At 38.1% G+C, this 21375-nt stretch overlaps 1 protein-coding gene across 1 annotated transcript in view; it reads left to right on the forward strand.

Moving 5' to 3' along the window:
- PKHD1L1 (PKHD1 like 1) overlaps positions 1 to 21375 on the forward strand; it is a 1597738-nt gene that overhangs the window by 1309179 nt on the left and 267184 nt on the right. The gene's annotated exons all lie outside the window — the stretch shown is intronic.

Consider the following 21375-nt stretch of genomic DNA (forward strand, 5'->3'; position numbering starts at 1 on the left):
ATTCTTACAAATGTATTTCACAAGATGAATAAACTCAACTTTAAAGACAGGAGTAGATTGGGATTTCCAATTTTTACTAAAAACATTTCCTTGCTACAGAGAGGCTAGAACATAGTAAAATTGTGTTTTTTTAGGAATGACTTCAGGAACACTGAAAAGGATAAGGGAGTCAGAAATTATACAACTGTCATTCCATATAAAGCTTTACAAAGATATTTAAGGTCTAACAAAAATAGGGAAATTATTTTGCAATTAACAATCATATGTATCCAGTCTGCATCAGGGTGTCCACATCTCCAGCATTTCATTTAATCTTTCTTGTACATTATTGCTAGTCTATGTGGGGTGAAAAAACATCTATGTAAAAATTTCCATGTGTATACACACCAGAACAGGGAAGATGTGGATTCCTTCAATGACTGTAAACAAATTTTTTTAGAATACGTGTCTATTAACTTCACTTGAATAATACCAAAAAGAAACATGTTTTGCTAAAACCATTTCTGAGAATTTTATAAATAACAGATATGAGAGATAAAAATCAAGATTTTTAAGTTACTCTTACTGACTGCCTCTGATGAGGGTACAAGCTTAATATGTATAAAATCCTTACAACTTTGAATGTCCAGCCAATTGCAATTTTGCAATCTATATCTGCTGGTCAAATAGTCTGCAGAACTTATTTTATTAGCTGAGAGAAATTGATTCCAATATAATAGGTCACTCTTCTTAAATTCTAACATTTTCTGAGTATCAAAAGATATCATTCATTTGTCTAAGCAATAGGAAACATAATTATTAATAAATTCTTAATTGATTAGAAAATATAAGCTTTTTAAACAACACCAATATTTGGTTTATAAGAGGTGTGAGAACAGATTTTGACCTTCACTTTGCTTTGAATGTATATTTTTAAAATCCATATAAAGATGTTTGTATTTGAGTATATAGTTCAAACATTGTCCTGTTACTATTAAGAAGTAAGGTTTCATGTATTGATTTCCGATATGATATATAAGAAGTATTATTCCAAAGCAACACTATGTTAATAAATGCTGAGTTTAAATAAAAATCAATATTTGGAAACCCTATACCTCCTTCATCCCAGCTTGTGATATGCCAGAAAAGAGAAGTTCTTGTTTTTTTGGGATACCAAAGGAAGTTGAGTAGTAAGTTATTAATTTTCTGTTTAATTTTGATAGGTAGGAGAATTATTAGAGCTTTGCAAATGAATAAGATTTAGGTTACAATATAATTTTGATTAAAGTTAGTCTATCTGCAAATGTGAAGAAGAATGTGTTCCAGCTGTCAGTTAGACTAGTAATTGAGTTAGATATGAATGATTTTTTATAATTAGATTCAATAATGATACTTGGATATTTAATATGTGTGCCCTCTCAGTTTATGTCTCTTTTTGATCTAAGTTTCATAGTAACATTTTTATTTACTAGATATGCCTGAGTTTTGTTGTGATGGAATTTTAGACCAGAGATGTTTGCAAAGAAGTCTAGATTATGTAATAGGTGATCTACTGAAATTTCAATATCATTAGAAGTTATTAGTAGGTCATCAGCAAACAGTTGTATCTTGGGGGTAATTTGTCTGACACTTTATATCTTTTAATGCTGTCATTATTTCTAACATAATTTGCAAGAGTCTCAAAAGCCAGGGCAAAGAGTAATGGGGAGAAGGGACACCCCTGTTTAGTACTTAATATTTTGAATGGGCTAGATAGATAAGATCCAATCTTTACATAGACTATGGACTTTTCATATAGTTGTTTAATTAGTCCTATAAAGTTTGGGGAGAAATTGTATTTTTGCAGAGCTTTAAACAGATATGGCCAACTTAGGGAGTCAAAAGCTTTATCTATATCAAGGCTTAAAATAGAAAGCTCTTTTTTTCTGTTTGCTAAGTCTATTAAGGACAGTAATCTAATTACATTGTCTTGTAACTTTCTGTTTTTGATAAGCCCGGTTTGGTCTTCATGAAGTAATATTGAAAGAATATTATTTAATCTGTCTGCTAAGATAGACATGAATATCTTGTTAAGCAAATAAATTGGCTTATATGATGTGCAAAGGTTGGGCTCTTTATTTGGTTTTAAGATGGGAGAGATGATAGAATATTTCCAAGAGGGAGGGAGGGATGTTTGTTGTAGTTTTAACTTCTTGGAATGCATTAAGTCAGATTTTTCAAGATTTTATCAGGTAAGACTTTGTAAAATTCCAAACTTAGACCATCTAGCCCTGGTGCCTTTTTTGTCTTAAGATTTTTTATTTGTTCCTTTAATTCCTTAAAGGAAAATGGTTTGTCTAAGTTATTAATATTGTGTTTGGTTAGCTTCTTTTGAATATTATTAGCAAATAAGGTGTCTATACTTTTATCACTTGTAGATTAGTCATTATTATTACTATTCTTGTAATGGTTCAGACTCTGAGGCTTTTTGATGATGGTGGGAGACTGGATTAATAGATATGTTGGTGTAATACATGCAGAATAGGGTATTAAATGTTACATAAACATGCCATTTCTTGAAATAATAAATACAGTATAATCACACTTCATTTGCAAATTCACATTGGTTGGACATATATATATATATATATATATATATATATATATATATATATATATATATATATATATATATATATAAGGTCTGGAACTCCATCCCACTCCCCTTTAGACTCACTGAAAACCCACACATCTTCAAAACTAAACTAAAATAACTCCCCCGTAAATCTTGGCTACTCCAGGATAAAAATTATAAACTAGCACTACTACAATAATAACAAATCTTGCACTTAAAATTCTGAAACTGTAGCATTGTTTAAACCCTCCTACCATGAGCTATTCCTAATAACACATTAAGAGTATTTGGAAGCCTTTTAGTATTACTATTATGTACAAATGTATAATGTCATATATGTATTACTTTTATGTACATATAATGTCCTAGTGTTTGATAGAATGTCAAAATGTGATAGTGAAACTTTATGTGTATGTGACTTTTCTCCTTTGGTCTCCACAGAAAAAGGGAATTGAGCCTGGCTTGTCTTTCCCAGTAAACAAAACAAAAATAAAAAATAAAAAATATTTCTGACTTGCCAACCGTAGCAATCTTCATCTTCTTCTTTCGGCTTTTTCCCGGTTAGGGGTCGCCACAGCAGATCACATGCCCGCTCATGATTGGCAGTGGAGATTTACAGTGTTGAGTTGCCAGCCCAGCGCCCAACCTTCCATAGAAGGCACACACATGCACGCACTCATGCCTAGGGCCAATTTAGAGTGTCCAATCCACCTGCAGCATGTCTTTGGGATGTGGGAGGAAACCAGAGCACCCAGAGGAACCCCACGAGACCACAGGGAGGACATGCAGACTCCGCACAGAAGGCACCCCAGCCGAGGATTGAACTGGAGAACCCAACCGTAGCACTATATTTTAAAATCATAAGAAATAAAAGCAAATGTACCTACAGTGTGCCCTTTTAAGACAACTTTTAATATATTAGTTTTTGCAGTGTCAATGTTTCAACAGATAACACAGAATCCTTTGATGATAGACAATCAGAAGAGTGATCATTCTATTTCCATACCAGTTGCCTGAGTTAATTTTCCAGTACTGAGGTGTCAGCCTTTAGATGAGGTGTTAAACCAAGATGTTATCTGCATAAATTGGTGTCAGCACTGTTGGATGCCAAAGATCTCATGACATGTATCAAAAAAGAATATATTTTTTAAGCTGAAAAGCAAAAAATTGTAATTTTTACATGTTTATACCTTAAAGTATAAAATTGCTTTAGATACATGTTTACATTTTTCTTATTATTTCCTTCTCATTTTTTCCATTCCTTACTCCTGTTGCCACAGCAAAAGCCTTATTTGTTCAACATTTCTTTACAATCCCATTGCCCATTATACCGCAATTCCACACATCTTTGTTTCCATAAAAACGCAGGCATTTTAGGGTCTACTTTACTTGCTCGAAACACAAAAAACCCGAATCCGAATAGCGCGACACGAACAAAACCGCAAACGTGGAAATATCAAATTCGCATAGTTAGCCCGTCTATGGTATACCTCCTTAAGATAAATGTGCGATAGTTATGGACCTTAGGGTTAGGGAGGGGTTAAGGTAAGTGCATAGGTAGGTAGTGTATGTAAGGTTTTGTGTGGGTAATGTATGTAAGGTTTAGTGTAGGGTTTTGTTAAGTGTATGTGTGTGGAATATTTAGTTTGTTTGGTTATAGCTCTGTAGAGGAAGTGTGCAGTAGTTACGTACCTTGAGTTAGGGAGGAGTTAAGGATAGTGCATAGATAGTTATGTATGTGGGTTAGTGTAGGGTTAGCACTAGGGTTTTGGTGCTTTAATTTAGGGTTAGAAGTAGGGTTTTGGTTAGTGTATGTATGTGTGTGTTTTTTTTATTGTGCTTGGGTAGGCAGTGTGTTGTGGGTGGTGGGTTGACCGACTATGATGGTTCATAGTTTTAAATTTCACACTTTAGTACGTTCAACGTATTCGCGGTTCGCTCTTTATGTGTCGCGCTATCCGGATTTGAGTTTTACGTGTTTCGAGCGAATAAAGTAGACCTGGCATTTTATACATCCTCTGTTTTATTCATTTTCCTTTCCTGGTATCCTTTCACCATAAATGCCTTATTACATCACATCTAATACAATAATGGAATATTATTAAACCATTCTCATTTGAAAATGTTTGCTATATTCTCCCACCATTTTTTAAACCTTTGTATCTTTAAACACATGTAATTTTGTTTCCTTCATATTACAGCTATATTTCATACATAATAGTTCTTCTTTCTGCTTATCTTTCATTCCTACCTTTAGAGGAAGTTTTATGAAAAAAGTCTCTGAATGAAATCTGACCTATACCTTGACTGTAAATTCCCTATTTGCATTTCTTTTAACTCTCACTATACATAAGCAAAATAAAATCTTCTCATAATTAAATCTTACCATTCCTTTCTTTTGCTATATCTGAATTAATATCAGTTTTCCATATACAAAATGTTCCTCTTATCATATCCATATTATTTCCAATTTTGTCTTTTCCTTTTCCAATACTCTCCCATAAGCCTATTTTATGAGTTACTCCCATTACTCCCCCCTACCTCACGGTACCATAGCAATGTTCAATGAACAGGCATGCAATGGTGATGTGTGACACTGCACCCTGCCTCAACAGCAGTTCAGCCTTCTCCCCACCTAATGCCCCATTGGAACACAGCTCCCAATAGTGACATCCCCAGCTTCAACCAGGGACCTTCACAGGAGATAGCCACAGAACTGCCCTCCCACCAAAGGATGGTAATACCCATTGCCCCCTGCTGCTCTGTCAACCCTCAGTTGCTTGTCCACTATAGCCCTGAATACTGGACATAGTTTTCCTTTCAATATTCTATAAAGTATACTGTAAGGTTCATTTGTTTAAGTCTATGTTTGTGTTACAATTTTTAAAAATAATGTATTCTTTTAGTTAAACACCTTTGAACTAACTCAGTTGATGAGATATCAGAAATTGATAGACAACTGAAAATTAGATTATACTCAATAATGAACCTAATTACAACTAGAAAAAGAGTTTTTGGAACCTTCAGTTGTCTGGCATCAACCATACTCAGAATTAGTCTCCTCTTTCTTAAAGCTTTTGCTTTAACACCTTCTATACAAAACTTAAACATAAGTCCATTACTTATAATTGTACCAAGGTCCTTCAATCAACTGTCCTGATTCTTGCAGAATGTCCAGATTTCTGCCTCATATTTTTGGTTTGTTCTTTATAACATTTGTGAATTTCTTGCAAATTGCTGAGGATTGAAGTCACCAAACAGTGATATACATTTGAGTTTCAGACTTCATATCTTTCAGAAAACACATGTTAACACAAATCTAGCAACGTTCTAAGTTTATAACAGCAAGTTTTAAAATCTGTACCTATTTTCGGCCTTTGACCCCCCCCCCCCCACATTACTTTAGGCTTTGCACAGAGTTTTAGTGCTAAGAGGTTGAGAAGTATGCCTTAACACGCATAACAGTTTCAAGTTATTTTCCTTCCATTCATTATCCTTGCTTTCCAACATTCTCCAAATTGTATTACAACATATTTTTGTAATTCAGTTTAAGTCCCTTTCTATCTCATGTAGACTTTTCAAGTACTCCTTCAAGTCATCCACATCATTAGGATTGTTATTTATGCCCCTGCCTTATAGTCACTGGTATATTTACATACTCAATGGTAGGTAGTTCTAAGAACACTATTTTAAACACTGTCTGGCACAAAACTGATCCTTGGGGTATACTTCCCTAGCAAATAGCAACCATTACATTTAAAGCAATGTTTGAGATCCATCAGTCAATTTGTAATATATTTAATATATAGTGGTGTACCTTTAATCTTTGCAAAGAATTATTTGATGTAATAAAGTGTCATATGTTTTAGTAACATCCAAGTAGAAAAATCAGACCAACTCCTCTTTCATCTCTTTTAACATATAGTGGTGTACCTTTAATCTTTGCAAAGAAGTATTTGATGATGTAATAAAGTGTCATATGCTTTAGTAGCATCCAAGTAGAACACCAAACCAACTTCCCTTTCATCTCTCATAGTAGTATTTTTTTCATAAAACTTGAACTGCCACACTAAGATAGAGCTACCCTTAATAAAATCATTCTCTGTACTATCAAGCTTAGGGCTATATATGTTCTTATTAATAAATTATTGTAGTATACATCTCTCAAAACATATTGTAAATGAGGTACGACTTACTGCTCTATAATTAACTATATTTTGCTTGTTACCAGCTATAATAATAGGAACAATATAATACCTTTTCCAGTCTTTTAGGACTGGTCTTTGTAATAATAAGCTGTTAAAAATATTAATGAGCGGGAATGACTATATTGGAGGATAATACCTAAACAGATTGACTTAAGAGAAGATCATGGCCCACTGAACATTTTTTAACTCTGCTCAATACATTTGTAACGTCATCCATTGTTATAGTATTTACTTTATGTACATTCCTTGTATTGTCTAAACTCGTTAACCCTGAAAAATATTCATTAAATATTTCTGAAATTGTGTATTTATCAGTGACAAATGTTTGAATCATAAAATATTGAATCTGACTTATACAATTTCTTTGCATCAACATACTTTTTGTTGTTAGCTATATCAATTAAGAAATCCTAATACTTCTTTCTAAAATGCAATTCATGTTTAAGCCTCTTGATAATACCATTCAAACATATTTTTATTACATGTAGTATGACGTCTTATATTATGGTGATAAACATGTTTCTTTTTCTGAAGGGTGGGAGATTGGCATAATGGTTGGGTGGGAGGTTGGCATAATGGTTAAGGTGTTTATCTTACAGACACAAGGTGCAGGGTTTGATTCTCACATTGGGCAATTGGCTAGGCTTAAAATGGCCCACAAGGGTAGTTAGCATAGCACTAACCTATGAATCTATGAACCTAAGACATCTGGTTAATTGTTTGTTTCAACAAGTGTTATGTGCCCATCTACATTTTTAATGCCTTTATACTTCCCTTCTAAAAACGAAGTGCCAGTGCTTTTCATCTTCTTCCAACTACACTCTCTGTGGACATCAGAACTATCCTGCTGCCAGTCAGTATTAATATTATGATCAGAATTTCCCAAAGGTACTAATACGTTGACTTTAGAAATTATCTCAGATTTATTAACCAAAATTAAATCCAGAATATTTTGCTTGCTGGAGACTCCACTTTTTGAATGAAAATATACTCATTCATTATATCTGAAAATATGATTCCATATAGGTATTATGAGAACCTGTTCTCCACTTAATAGTTGAGCAGTTAAAATTGCCCAATAGCAATGTTGGTCATCCATCAAGATATCATTCAAGTGCCTACAGGAAAGATTGGGGCTTCTATATGCCACCAGAATTCGACACTCATCCCAAAGCGTCACATTTTTCAAAAGTACACCTAGTACCTCTTCCTCTTGACTCATAACTTCAAGGTAGTAATAAATGAATGCACAAGCAACATAACCCTTCTTCCTTTTTTTTCTTTCTCACAATTTCATACTTATTAAACCTAGAAAAGTTCAGTTTGCTATAGTCCCATGATTTCATAATGGCAGTTAACTGTAAATGATGTTGTTTTATAATAAACTCCAATTACTCAATTTTCCCATTTCCTTTGTTGCTAAAATGTAACAAGTCTTTTGAATACATTTCAAAATCCACTACACTTTCTTCCCATAATTTTTCTACTTTAACCCCCTTTTGCTATCTTTGTCATCTTAGCCAGGAATAAAATCTCTTAGATTTGGTAAACTCATAATCAGAAAAAAAAAACAGATGAGGGAATTTCACAAAATGTTAAATGCATTATGTTTCTAAACATAGCACATATATTTTAGCAATATCTCCCTGCATATTCTCTAGAGGGACAAAAACTAAATCATCTGTTTCTGCCATTACAATCAATTATCTATAATTATTTTTGCTACTTAATAACTTCTCAAACACTGTTGGAATTTCCTCTGTCTTATACCTCTTAATGTATTCACTGTAATCATCTCTTTATTGCAGGGAAGTAAGGGGCTTAATTTGTTGACTCAAGTGGGGTTCTTCCAGGAAGAGAATGTCATTTATGTTGTTGTTCCCTTTAAATGTATCATTACCATTTATAACTTGACTAATAATAAGATCTACTTAGCAGTTTCATTTTGCTTTGCTATTTCATATTCATTCTTTTTATTGTATTATTTTCATCTACTCTTCCTAGAATCAGTATTTCCCTAAGTATTAGCTCTTTTAGATGATCTGCGTGTCTCACATGAATTTTCCATATCTAGTCTTGTCCCATCTGTCCTATTCACTACCTCTACTTCTGGAAAAATGTATACATACTCCAGTGTCAGAAAACAGTGGAGAAAAGAAAAAAACACCACTTTTCTGAAAGGTGTTTAGTTAATAGTTCCTCATTCTAGGAGCATTCAATTTAATGACTGTTGGTAGACTGACACGCTAACCTGATCATAGTACTAAAGACTGACAAACTGCACTCGTTGAATAGGAATGAAGATCAGAGTTGATGTAAGAAAAAAGAAAGACATGCTTAGTGTACAGACAGAAAACTATCAGTGTACAGTGCTGTAAGCAGTTATAAAAGCTTACATTTTATAAGTAGAAAAATGGATTGTAGTATATTGTTGTATACACCTTTAAATATTACAGCACTATCAAACAGAAAGTGCTTGTCTTGTGGTACATCTCATTCCAGAAAGCAGACACATATACAGCTTCATGTAGGCTAGTAAAATATCTAGGCTGGCTGAGTCTTTGTTGGGTACCCTGTTGAGTACCCTGATAAACACTGGCTCAAAGAACTAAATCTCCTACTCAACCCCAAGAAAACTAAGTTAATGCTTTTTACCTCAAAAAGTTGCCAAAATCAAAAGCAATCTTTCACCATAAAGTCAGCAAATAATACTGTCACTCAAACTGTAACTTACAGTAAACTTACAGGTATTATAATATATGATATTCTCAAATATGACCAGAATATGCTGAATACCATTAAATCTAATCACTAGAAACTAGGCTGACTTTATAGGATCAATGGGTTCCTTACAAATACTGCAAGAAAAACTCTAGTCACTGTTTTCTTACTGTCAAGTGTCTTATATACCACTCCCATACTAACAAAATTAAACAATACTCAAAGAAAGAAAGAAAGAAACTTGCCTCCTGCTACAATAAAATAGCTAAATTAGCCACCAATCTCCCTCATAGGACCCACTGTTGTCTTAGCTTAAAGCAATTAAACTGGCCTGAATTGCACAACTACCTAACATCATCCAGAAAATGCCCTGCTTTAAAAATATATTACTGCCCTATTGTCCAGCAAGGGACATCCTTTCTAGTAACAAATTATTGCTACTCACAAATACATCAAATAATGTTGCAGGAGACTCACTCTACTCCAAATCCATTGCTAAACTCTGGAATAGTATCCCCACACAAATAAAACTTTCTGAAAAACTCAGTAGTTTTAAAGCACTGCTTAAACAGCATTGCAACCAAAATTGGTCCTGCACATGCTCATTTCCAGGTTAGACTTTCTGCTCACCATATTATACTCTCCAAATACTCTCCTTAAACAGAATGGGTGGCACAGTGCTGCAGTGGTTAGCGTTATCACCTCACACGAAGAGGTTCTCCGGTTCAATTCTTGGCTCGGGTGCCTTCTGTGCAGAGTTTGCATGTTCTCCCTATACTCGTGTGAGTTTCCTCTGGGTGCTCTAGTTTCCTCCCACATTCCAAAGACATGCATCTGGAGCATTTCTCCCTGGGCCTCTGCTGAAAATGGGCTCTGTTCCAGTAAACAAATATTAAATAAATAAATACTCTCACTGAAATGACAAAACTATTTCATACATAACTCCTGCCTGTACAATCCACTAAGCTGCACGTGGTCTTTCTCTTTAGTAACTTCTGATTCTGTAAAATTTTAGAATGTATAATGGAACTACTGTATGTGTATAAATGTAAATAGAAATGTACTTATTCTGTGTTTATGGAAACTAAATATAATGCAATGTAAACAAATGCAGCTTTTCTCACCGGGCCTCTGTTGAAAATGGATATTACCCAGTCAGACTTTCCTGGTAAACAAAGACAAGTAAATAAATAAATAAATGTTGTAGTACAAACACAGAAGTATACTGAATTGGAGATAGATTGTAGAGTGCAGGATAATGTTAAGGCAGGCTAAACTAACACACAGTAAGGTTGGAGGAAGTCGGCTTCATAACACAGTATAAAGTTAATGGGTAACACAGAAACTCTAACCAAGAGTACTTAAGGTAAAGGTAAGAGAGCCGAGGAAGGTAAGACAGGTCAGCAGAAGTAGCAGTACTGTATAGCTGTGGATGTATGGTTACTAGGAGCACCACATTAATAGTGAGGTACCCACAGATGAACATCTGTAACAGCTACGTATCAATTGTACAGTAGTGCCAGGTAATGTATAGAAAGTACATTACAGCCTCTGGCCAGCCAAATCTCAGTCAAGTAAGGTGACAAAAACTCTGTAACATAAGCCCCAATACTGAAAGAAATAATCTTATATGACTTATGGGTTAGTGAGTACACAGGGCAAAACAGAGACACCAATAGCAGCAACAATGTTAGGTGAGTGTGACAGTTTAGTAGCACTGTTTATATCTTTTATGTGCACTTCTTTACATGATCCTCTCTAAGCAAGCCAGCATGGATGAAGGTTAGGGCCACAGATAGAGACAGTTCTCAGCATAAGGTACAGGAGTACTAAACACAGTACACCATCATTCACATAGATGGTTGAAAGGGCCACAGACTGAGACAGTTCTCAACATAAGATACAGGAGTTCTGAACATAGTACACCATCATTCACATAGATGGTTGACAGGGCCACAGACAGTCCTCAAATTAAGGTACAGGAGTACTAAACACAGTACACCATCATTCACATAGATGGTTGAAAGGGCCACAGACTGAGACAGTTCTCAACATAAGATACAGGAGTTCTGAACATAGTACACCATCATTCACATAGATAGTTGACAGGGCCACAGACAGTCCTCAAATTAAGGTACAGGAGTACTAAACACAGTACACCATCATTCACATAGATGGTTGATTACAGAGTACAGATAAAACTGAACAGGACGTGATTACAGAGTACAGATAAAGCTACACAGGATGTAGCAAATCATTTGTATAATAACATTCATTATTGTGCTGAAAGACACATTCAAGAATGGCTCACATACACAGGAAAATTTAAAGGTAAACCATAAATAAATTATCAACAAAATACTTGTACTTACTGGCATTCATACAGAACCATAGCCTGCAAGACAAGTCCAGGTTAAACCAGAAACAAGTCTGAAAAGTTAAGGATAATTGGAAGCTATTCTTTCACTAACTATGAATCTCAGTGGAAACAATCAGTCATGTGTCATTCTATCTTTTTATCAGCAAGGTGAGCTCCAAACCTTGAGAAATTACTAAAAGACCAGTAAATGAATATTATGTCAATCTCAAAATATCAGGGGGATAAACATCGCTCTCATATGCATTTAGGGAACAGAGTAATTTAAATCATGGAATACATGGTGACTGCAGCACTCAGTAAGATATAGAATAACATCATGGCAGTTTCTATCACAGAAACAAGATTGAATGTATTAAACTTGTATCACTAATTTCCTGTAAGTTGTTGATAATGGGACATCTGTTGGAAATCTTCTATTAATCAGGAGAGATTCCGTTACATAAGGAAGAGCTCACATAATTTTTCATTGCAGGGTCTTGGAGTGAACCATATAGGAACTAATTCAGAAAGACACGTGTGATTTACTTCTCCTTGAGCAGGGCTACTATGCATTTGTCAACATGCTTTATGAAAAAGTAACAGCAGTCCAGGATGAGCAATTGACCATGCACACAACATACTTGGGCCAGGTTAAGGCCGTTCATACAACTCCCTGAAAGGAAATTACAGACTAACTATGCATGCTGAAAGTAAATGGTTGTATATTTAGTGGGCAAAACGCTGACTAGCAAAAGAACACATTTAATAAGTAGAGATCGTCTGATAGATTATGCTTAGCTAACCAATCTTGTTCTGCAGGGTTAAGTAATTGGTCCAATGCTCTTCAGGATTTTCTTCTCTGAAGGCAGTGTGTGTGTGTGTTGGGAGAGCAGCTATGGATGATGAAATACAGACATAACCTTTCAACTGTCCAGATATTCAAAGAATGTCCATATTGCCTCATATTTTTAGTCTGTTCCTCATAAAATCTGCAGTTTTATCGCAAATCAGAGTGCAGCGGTCACTAGATAATGACATAAACTTGAGTTTCAGACTTCATATCTTTCAGAAACTGTATGCTAACACAAATCCTGTTATTCTAGCAACTTTCTAGGTTTATAAAATCTGTCCCTATTTTTGGAACTATGCCCCCCCCCATTATTTTAGGCTTATAGGTTCATGGCTTCATAGGTGTGCACTAGACTAACGACCAATAGGGCCCTTATAAGCCTAGCCATGCAACCCAAATGTAGCCCACAAATATGATTTATATATGGAGTGATTTACTAACTGCCTCTGTCCATCAGAGCATAGCTGCCAGACCGGGGTGAATTTCTGATTTCCTATCCATTGGTCCACCTTGCACTTAAATAGGGATAGGGAGGAACTCTGTTTCACAAGGGTGGGGAGTCAGTGCCAGAGAACTGGAATTCTCTCAGAAGGATCTGTCTAGAATTTTTGCGTTAAGAGGTTGAGAGTTATGAACATGCACATGTCTGTACTTTCAGTATAGATACGTCTGCAAATATGCTAATTCACTGCAAGAGGGGCTAAATAAAATTCACACTTGGTATAATGACAAATATTTTGTTTTCTGTGTTAAAACATGAAGCATCATTAAGCTTGGGAATAAAGAAATATTGCATGATTACAAAATAGATAAACATAAAAATGTTAGGATAACAAAAGATTTTTGAGTCGTGGTAGGTAACAGGCTGAACTCTAACCACTGTGTTGCCATCACAGCAGCCTGTATAATTCATGAATGCATATCTAGCCACACCAGGGAAGTTATTGTTTCTCTGTACACTACATTGCTCTACTTGGTTATTCAATATTAGTCTGTATGTTGTAGTTTTTAAGCACAGCACCAGGTGATTTTTAGGACTGTACAGAAATTCATGATAAGGAAGGTCCATACACAACAGAGGCTTATTTCTATAAGGATGCAACAAACAGTAGCACTGCTGTATAACGTATGTTTTTCCTCAGATGTAACTATCATAAGGTTCATTCCTCCTCCTAGCAGTGAGGGGTGAGCAACAAGAGCAGAGCAGTCATCTGTAATGATTCAAAGCTTTTCTTTTTAAGGCCCATCTTCTGTACATATTCCAGAGATACCCAAGGAAAAGCATGCAGATAACCTTCGCAAGGGATGTCAGCTGCTTCTGTGAGTGACATAACCTTCAGAAGGCTCTGACCTCCTGCCTTTTAACTAATATCTCTATATGTTCTTTAGTCACCACCAGGGATTCTGACATGGAGTTTCTACCCTTTATATGTGCATCCACCCTTAAGATAAGCAAGCAGGCAGACCCTTGTCATTCCTCCCCCCTCCCCACCAGCTCTGCCAGTGCCCAAGCTAATAACTGATCTAAGGTCATCTGGGTCATAGCCCAGGGCTTTATCGCACTATACCTTGGAGCGGGCATAATGTCATACTTGTCAGTATCATGCATAAAGCAGATAGAAGACACATTTATCTGATTTTTTCTGAAATTTAAGAGTTGTGGTAAATTGGGTTGTATAGTGCTATAATAGAGTTCCATGCTAGGAATTATTTTGGAGGTCAAGGACAAATTTGTTAGAGAAATAAGAAATTACTTGTTAAATCTATACATACTTTTAAAAAACTTGATGGAGGTTATCAGTTCCTAGACTGGTTCAGGTAGTTTCTGTGGTAGGTGATTTATTAAAGGCAGTGCAATGGAGAGGGAAGGGGAATGGGTATAGTTTGATAGGCTCATAGGTGATTGCTAGGCTAATTGCACAAGAGCCTTTACAAGCCTTGCCAATCATACCCAGGATATGACAATATTATATCTTAATTCCCCAGATATGGGATGGGGTAGTATCAGTGCAGTGGTCCTTTGGGTGTTGGAGCCCTGAGTCATTTTACAAACTGCCTCTGTCCATAATGGACATGGGCAGTACCCCAGGAGTGAATTTACAGTTTCCTCATCCATTTATCCAAATTCTTTTTTAAGAGAGTGATGGGCATGTTTTGTTTTACAAAGATGGGAAGTTTATTCCATAGATGAGGTAGCCTTTGGTATATGACTCTGTCTTTCCAGCAATTCTGTTAGAGTCACAAATAAGGTTCAGGTCAATGGGACACATTACCCTTGCATACTTTTTCTTTAGAATATGCAATATTTTCATCAGGGCTGGATCAAAGAATGCCTTGTAGGTCAGGCATAAGTCCCCTCTCTATAAACGATATGATATGCTGTAAAGGGGTAGTTCTTTAGTCAGTCTGTATAAGACATGTGTCTTACTCTTTGCATTTTTTAATGAGAATTCTCTGGGACCAATCCAGTTGGTGTAAGTGCCTGCTTAGGTACATGCAGAAGGGAGCATTGTACTGGATTATGCATCTAATGATGGCCAAGCACAATGACACTATGACTTCTTTTGATTTTGATGCCATGCCTTTACTTATAAGTTGAGCCATACATAAGGATTTCCTCACTACTGTAGCTACATAGGTTACTATCTGTCTATGTTCCTAGGTCCCCTCACCACTGGGTCTATTTTTAGGGGTGTGCAATCAATATTATAATTTGCAGGGATATCTGATTTACTGAAGGGTGTGATTATGCATTTTTTAACATTTAGTCTCAGACTATGGATGTTCTTCATCTCACATTGCTGCAGTCCTTACATATGGGTAGTCCGCTGTCCTCGGTCGGCCCGAATACCAAAGTATTAGGCTGACGTCGGTCAAGGCGCTTAAAACTGACATCAGGACGTCAGGGTACAAAAGCGCATGACCGACGTCATTTCCTCAGTCTTTTTTGCCGCATGGTCCGATGCAGAAGCAGCGTTGCAAGTGCCGTTCGGCGTTCTGAAATTTTTCGAATTTGGAGTTTCAGACCGAATCCAAGTTGGCTAAGTACCCGTTGGGAATATTTTGGTTTTTCTTGCCTCAGTGTTTTACGGATGTCAGAAAAGTGAATAACTGTGTATCTCTTGTGGGAAACTGGTACCGCATAGGGATTATCATTCTTTGTGTATTCCTTGTTTGGGGCCTGAGCACGACGTTGTTGGGTGTCGCTTTCGTGCTAGGTTCAATAAGCGCACTATTAGCGAAGGTTAGATTGTGCTAGGCTGGTCTTTGGGAAGCGGTGCAATTATAATATGCCGTCGGATTCTCCGGCACCCGCTTCTGCGAAGCGCAAAGACAAAGCAGTTAAACCCAGGCAAGATCAGTCGTCCGTTCCGGACGCCGGTTCTTTAGAGCCTTCATTGGAACCCGTGGTTCCGGCGGAGATTTCTCTGGAGTCTCAGGGGAGACTTTGATTTTGCAGGAGGTGGTCTCTCAGGAGGCAGGTCAGGCTGAAGGGGCTTCTCAAGTTACTGTACTCCCTCCCTTCCTAGGGTGGTTAGGCCTTCTCCTTCTGTTTCCAAGGCTTCTCCCAGAGGCAGGCCAGTTTCAGCTTCTGTTGGTGTCACTCCTAGTTCAGCAGGGTCTGTGCCTAAGGAGCACATGCTTAAAATGGCAGAAGATTTGATTACTCTGATTAGAGGTTCTTTGCCCCCTCCTGATAAGAGGCCTAGGGTGGAGCCAGAGTTGGGAAGTTTTGAGCAGGCTTCGGATGTTTCAGAGTCTTCAGCTGAAGACTTGCAGGAGTACTCTCCTTATTCTGATTCCAATGCAGATGATTCCACTCCTTCTGCTTCTCCTCCAGAGGATTTTTCTTTTCAGAGACACTTCATTCTATGAGGAACATTTTAAGTGGGAAGGTCAGGACTTCTCTGATTCTCGGAAAAGGCTTAGGGAATTTTGCTGTTACCCCAGCATAGGCCCTTGGCTATACCCCTGTTCTGGATGTTGTGGAAGATGTGTTTGCAGAGGCTTCACTTAATCCTGATTCTCTGCCTCCTGCTCCTGTTAAACCGGATAGGTATTACAGGGTGCCTGAGGCTCATAAATATCTTTATAAGAGTCCTAGGGTGGACCCAGAAACTGTTAGTCAGGGACCTAAGGGTGTCAAGGCCTCTGTTGTAAAAAATCCGGTTCCTCTAGATAAAGAAGCCAGAGCTTTGGATAGATGGGGAAAAAAGGTCTATACATCTTCTACCTTAGCTATGAGGGCTTTGAATTGCCAGTTTCATATGTTGAAATATCAAAACTTTCTTCTTTCTCAATTGAAGTCTAAGGTGGATGCTCTGGCGGAAGGCATTGAGTGTAAAGAATTACAAGATTTGGTGCATGTCTCTGAACAGGTGGGTAAGCATTCATTACAGTGTGGTTTTGATGCTGTGCAGGCCTCTTCTAGGGTGGCTGCCACTGGCTCAGTTCTTCGCAGGCACGCCTGGCTGAAGGATCAGAATTTATCTGACCATGTTAAGACAAGGATTTTGGATGCTCCTTTGCAGTCTGATGTGTTGTTTGGTTCACCTGTGGAGTCAGTCTTGAAGAAAATGGAAGACAAGGCTAAGTCTATGCAGGCTGTTAAAGATTTTTTGCAAGTTCAGCCTCCGAAGTTTAGTAGGAATTGGCCTGCTAAGGGTGGACGTATCCTTCTTATGATTCTCAGTCTAGGGGTAGATCTAGGCGTGGTAGGGGCAGAGCTCAGAGTTCTTTCAGACCTAGAACAGGGAGTTCACCTGCACAATCTTGGTGAGGGCAGGGGCCAATCCTTTCGTAAACAGGCCCAATGACCTACTTTTTCAGCTGCCAGATCCTCCTTGCCTGGCAGCACCTTTGGGAGGAAGGTTAGCACTCTTCAAGGAAAATTGGATGTTGATTACCCAAGACAAATGGGTATTGGATATCATACACCAGGGTTACAAGTTTTATTTCCATACCTTGCCTCCTTTCAAAGGCATGCAGGACGTTCCTCCTCAGCAAAGACTAGAGGCTCACAAACAAATTTCTCTACTACTTCAAATAGGGGCCATACAACCGGTCCCTCTGCCAGAAGTGGGCCTAGGATTTTATTCCCGCCTGTTTCTAGTACCAAAGAAAGGAAACACGTGGAGACCAATTTTGGATTTATCTATCCTCAACACATATCTGGACATTCCCAAGTTCAAAATGTTGACGTTACAACAGCTTTTACCTCTGCTGGGCAAAGATCACTGGATGGTGACTCTGGATCTCAAGGAAGCTTACATTCATGTTCCTATCAGGCCCAGTTGCAGGAAGTATCTGCGTTTTCGGGCTGGGACTTCACATTATCAGTTCTCTGCATTGCCCTTTGGCTTATCTACTGCCAGAGTGTTCACGAAGGTTCTGGCTCCAGTGGTAGCTTTCTTCAGGCTAAAAGGAATACAAATCTATCCTTATTTGGACGATTGCCTGATTCTGGCCCAAGAAAAGGACGAACTTCTTCATCATTTACAGTATGTGATGGCAGTGTTAAGATGCCTGGGGTATTCTGTGAACGAAATAAAGTCCAGTCTAGTACCCTCTCAGGACATGTGCTTTCTGGGTGTGAGACTGAATACAGCATCCCAGATGGCCTTTTTGACCCCGGACAAACAAAAGATTCTTTCTCTTTACTTCCACCAATTGCCTCGTCAGTCCAGGCTGACTGCAAGGACAGTCCTTCAAGCCTTGGGGTTCATGGCATCTTGTATTCTGGTACTTCCCAATGCCAAACTGCATATGAGGAAGCTACAGTGGTATCTCAAGAATGTATGGACACAGCACTGCCAAGATTTGGACACTGTCATTCAGATAATACCTTGCATTCAAAAGGAATTTTTTGTGGTGGGCTCAGGAATGTCACCTAAACAAGGGACTCTCTGTGACCCGGCCAGAGGCGAGTCAGATTTTAACGACAGATGCCTCAGACAAAGCTTGGGGAGCTCATCTAAATGGAAAATGGGTACAAGACACGTGGCCTGCCAGACTTCAACATCTACATATCAACTTGAAGGAGATGTTAGCAGTCCAATTTGCATTGATAGCTTTCAAGGATTTACTTCTTCCAGGGCAGGTGTTGATTCAAGCAGACAACAGAACTGCCATGTGGTACATCAACAAGCAAGGGGGAACGCATTCTTATCCTCTATGCAGACAAGCAATGATTTTGTGGGAGACTGCTCTCAGTTTACAGCTAAATCTTCAGGCAAGGTTTCTGCCAGGAGCACAGAACTCCTTAGCAGATGTGTTGAGCAGACAAATTATGGATCCCCACGAGTGGAAATTGGATCCTCATGTATTTCAGAGATTGACAGTGTTATGGGGAACTCCAGACATAGATCTGTTCGCTTCTCCACTAAATTACCAGCTGCCAAAGTTTTGCACAAAAAGGTTTCATCCCACAGCTTGGAAAGTGGATGCTCTTTCATTCAATTGGAGCAATCTTCACGTGTATGCCTTTCCACCTCTGCCTCTCCTCCCAAAGGTACTGCTGAAGGTCAGACAGGACAAGCCAAACATGATTTTAATAGCTCCAGATTGGCCTCGACAGCACTGGTACCCATTACTGAGAAGTCTGGTACAGGAGCCTCCATGGCCTTTGCCTTGATTCCTCACCTGCTGTCTCAGGAGAACAGTCATTTACTCAATGTCAAACTTCATTCTCTACATCTGACAGCCTGGCATATTCTGTTTTAAACCCTGGAGGGTCTCAGCTTCCACAACAAGTTTTGAATGTTATTTTGGAGGCCAGAAGGCCTAGTACAAGGAAAGTTTACGCAGATAAATGGAGGAGATTTTTATTTTGGAGTACAGCAAAGGACTTTGATGTTTCTAAACCTAATTTAAGTGTTGCGCTTCAATACCTTACTGAGTTATTGGACAAAGGTTTGTCCTTCTCTATAAAGGTTCATGCTGCAGCAATTTCTGCTCACTATGACTGTGACCCACCATTATTTTCTCAGCCTTTGTTTAAGCAATTCCTTAGAGGGGCAAAGAATATAAGACCCCACGTAGAGCTCCTACTCCTGCTTGGGATCTCAATTTTGTGTTGGAGAAACTCACTCTACAACCTTTTGAGCCTGCAGCATCGGCAGAGTTGAAATATTTATCATGGGCGACTGCTTTTTTGTTGGCCATTACCTCTGCGAGAAGGGTTTCTGAATTACAGGCCCTTATGGCAGTTGAGCCTTTCTTAATTTTCCACAAGGATAGGGTGTCTTTGCGTACTAACCCTTCTTTTTATGCCTAAAGTGGTTTCTAGTGTGGCTTTAAACCAAACTATTCATTTACCTAGTTTTTATCCAAACGCCCAAAATAAAGGGGAAAGGATTTTGCACACTTTGGATATACACAGACAGTTGCGATATTATTTGAGCAGAACTAAAGGGTTCAGGCAGTCTCAGCAGTTGTTTGTTTCTTTTGCTTTGGGTTCTCAGGGCAAACCTGTTTCAAAACAAACTATTTCTAAGTGGATTGGTTTTGTATTGCTTTCTGTTATTCCCATCATGGTAAGGAGATTCCAGCTGGGATTAGGCCTCATTCCACTAGGGCTACTGCCACTTCTACAGCTTTTTTAAGGTGGGTGGCTACTAAAGATATTTTGGAAGCAGCTACTTGGAGTTCAGTGCATACTTTCTCTAAGCATTACCACCTTCCACTTTACTCTAAATCTAGGGCTGGATTTGCCACTGCAATTTTACAGGGCATTTTGGCAGCTCCTAATGCTTTATAGTTTTGCCATCCTCCCTTACCTCTGCTTTGGGATTCTACCCATATGTAAGGACTGCAGCAATGTGAGATGAAGAACATAGTACAGTTTTGTACCTACCATAAATGTAGATGTTCAAGATCCACATTGCTGCAGTCCAATCCTCCCTCCTTCCCCTCTGTTGTTGAAGGTGGTGGTGTGGTTTGTGTTGTACATATTGTAAATATGGTTAGTGCACGGGTGGTTGGTTAGTTTTGCTGGTTTTTGGCTTTGGCCTTTCTTGTTAGGGCCTTCTGACATCTGGGGCAAGAAAAGACTGAGGAAATGACGTCGGTCATGCGCTTTTGTACCCTGACGTCCTGATGTCAGTTTTAAGCGCCTTGACCGACGTCAGCCTAATACTTTGGTATTCGGGCCGACCGAGGACAGCGGACTACACATATGTAAGGACTGCAGCAATGTGGATCTTCGAACATCTACATTTATGGTAGGTACAAAACTGTACTTTTTGACACCCATCATTTCTCATTTTAAGGCCTGTTTGTAGGATGTTAACATCATCTGGGGATTCAGTAATTGCACAAAGCTTACAGTCGTCGGTGAACTTGGTGAACCAGAGGCCTCCCAACATTGGTCTTCATTTCAGAGAAGTATATACCAAACAGGAGGGTTGTCAACACTGAACCCTGTGGGACACCATTAGTAAACAGGTTTCTTATAGGAAGTGGATTCACCTATCAGGACAAAATGTGTCCTGTCAGTGAGCCAGTTGGCTAGCCATCTAATGATGTAGTGCTTTATGCCTAAGTGAATAAGTTTATCTATAATCCTTGAGTGGGGGATTGTGTCAAAAGCTTTGGCCAGGTCAAGATAACTGGTGTGTACTATTTTATCCTCATCCATGGTCCT

The sequence above is a fragment of the Protopterus annectens genome, chromosome 3.part1, assembly GCF_019279795.1.
Source record: "Protopterus annectens isolate FY-2018-M chromosome 3.part1, PAN1.0, whole genome shotgun sequence".
NCBI classification, from domain to species: Eukaryota; Metazoa; Chordata; order Ceratodontiformes; family Protopteridae; genus Protopterus; species Protopterus annectens.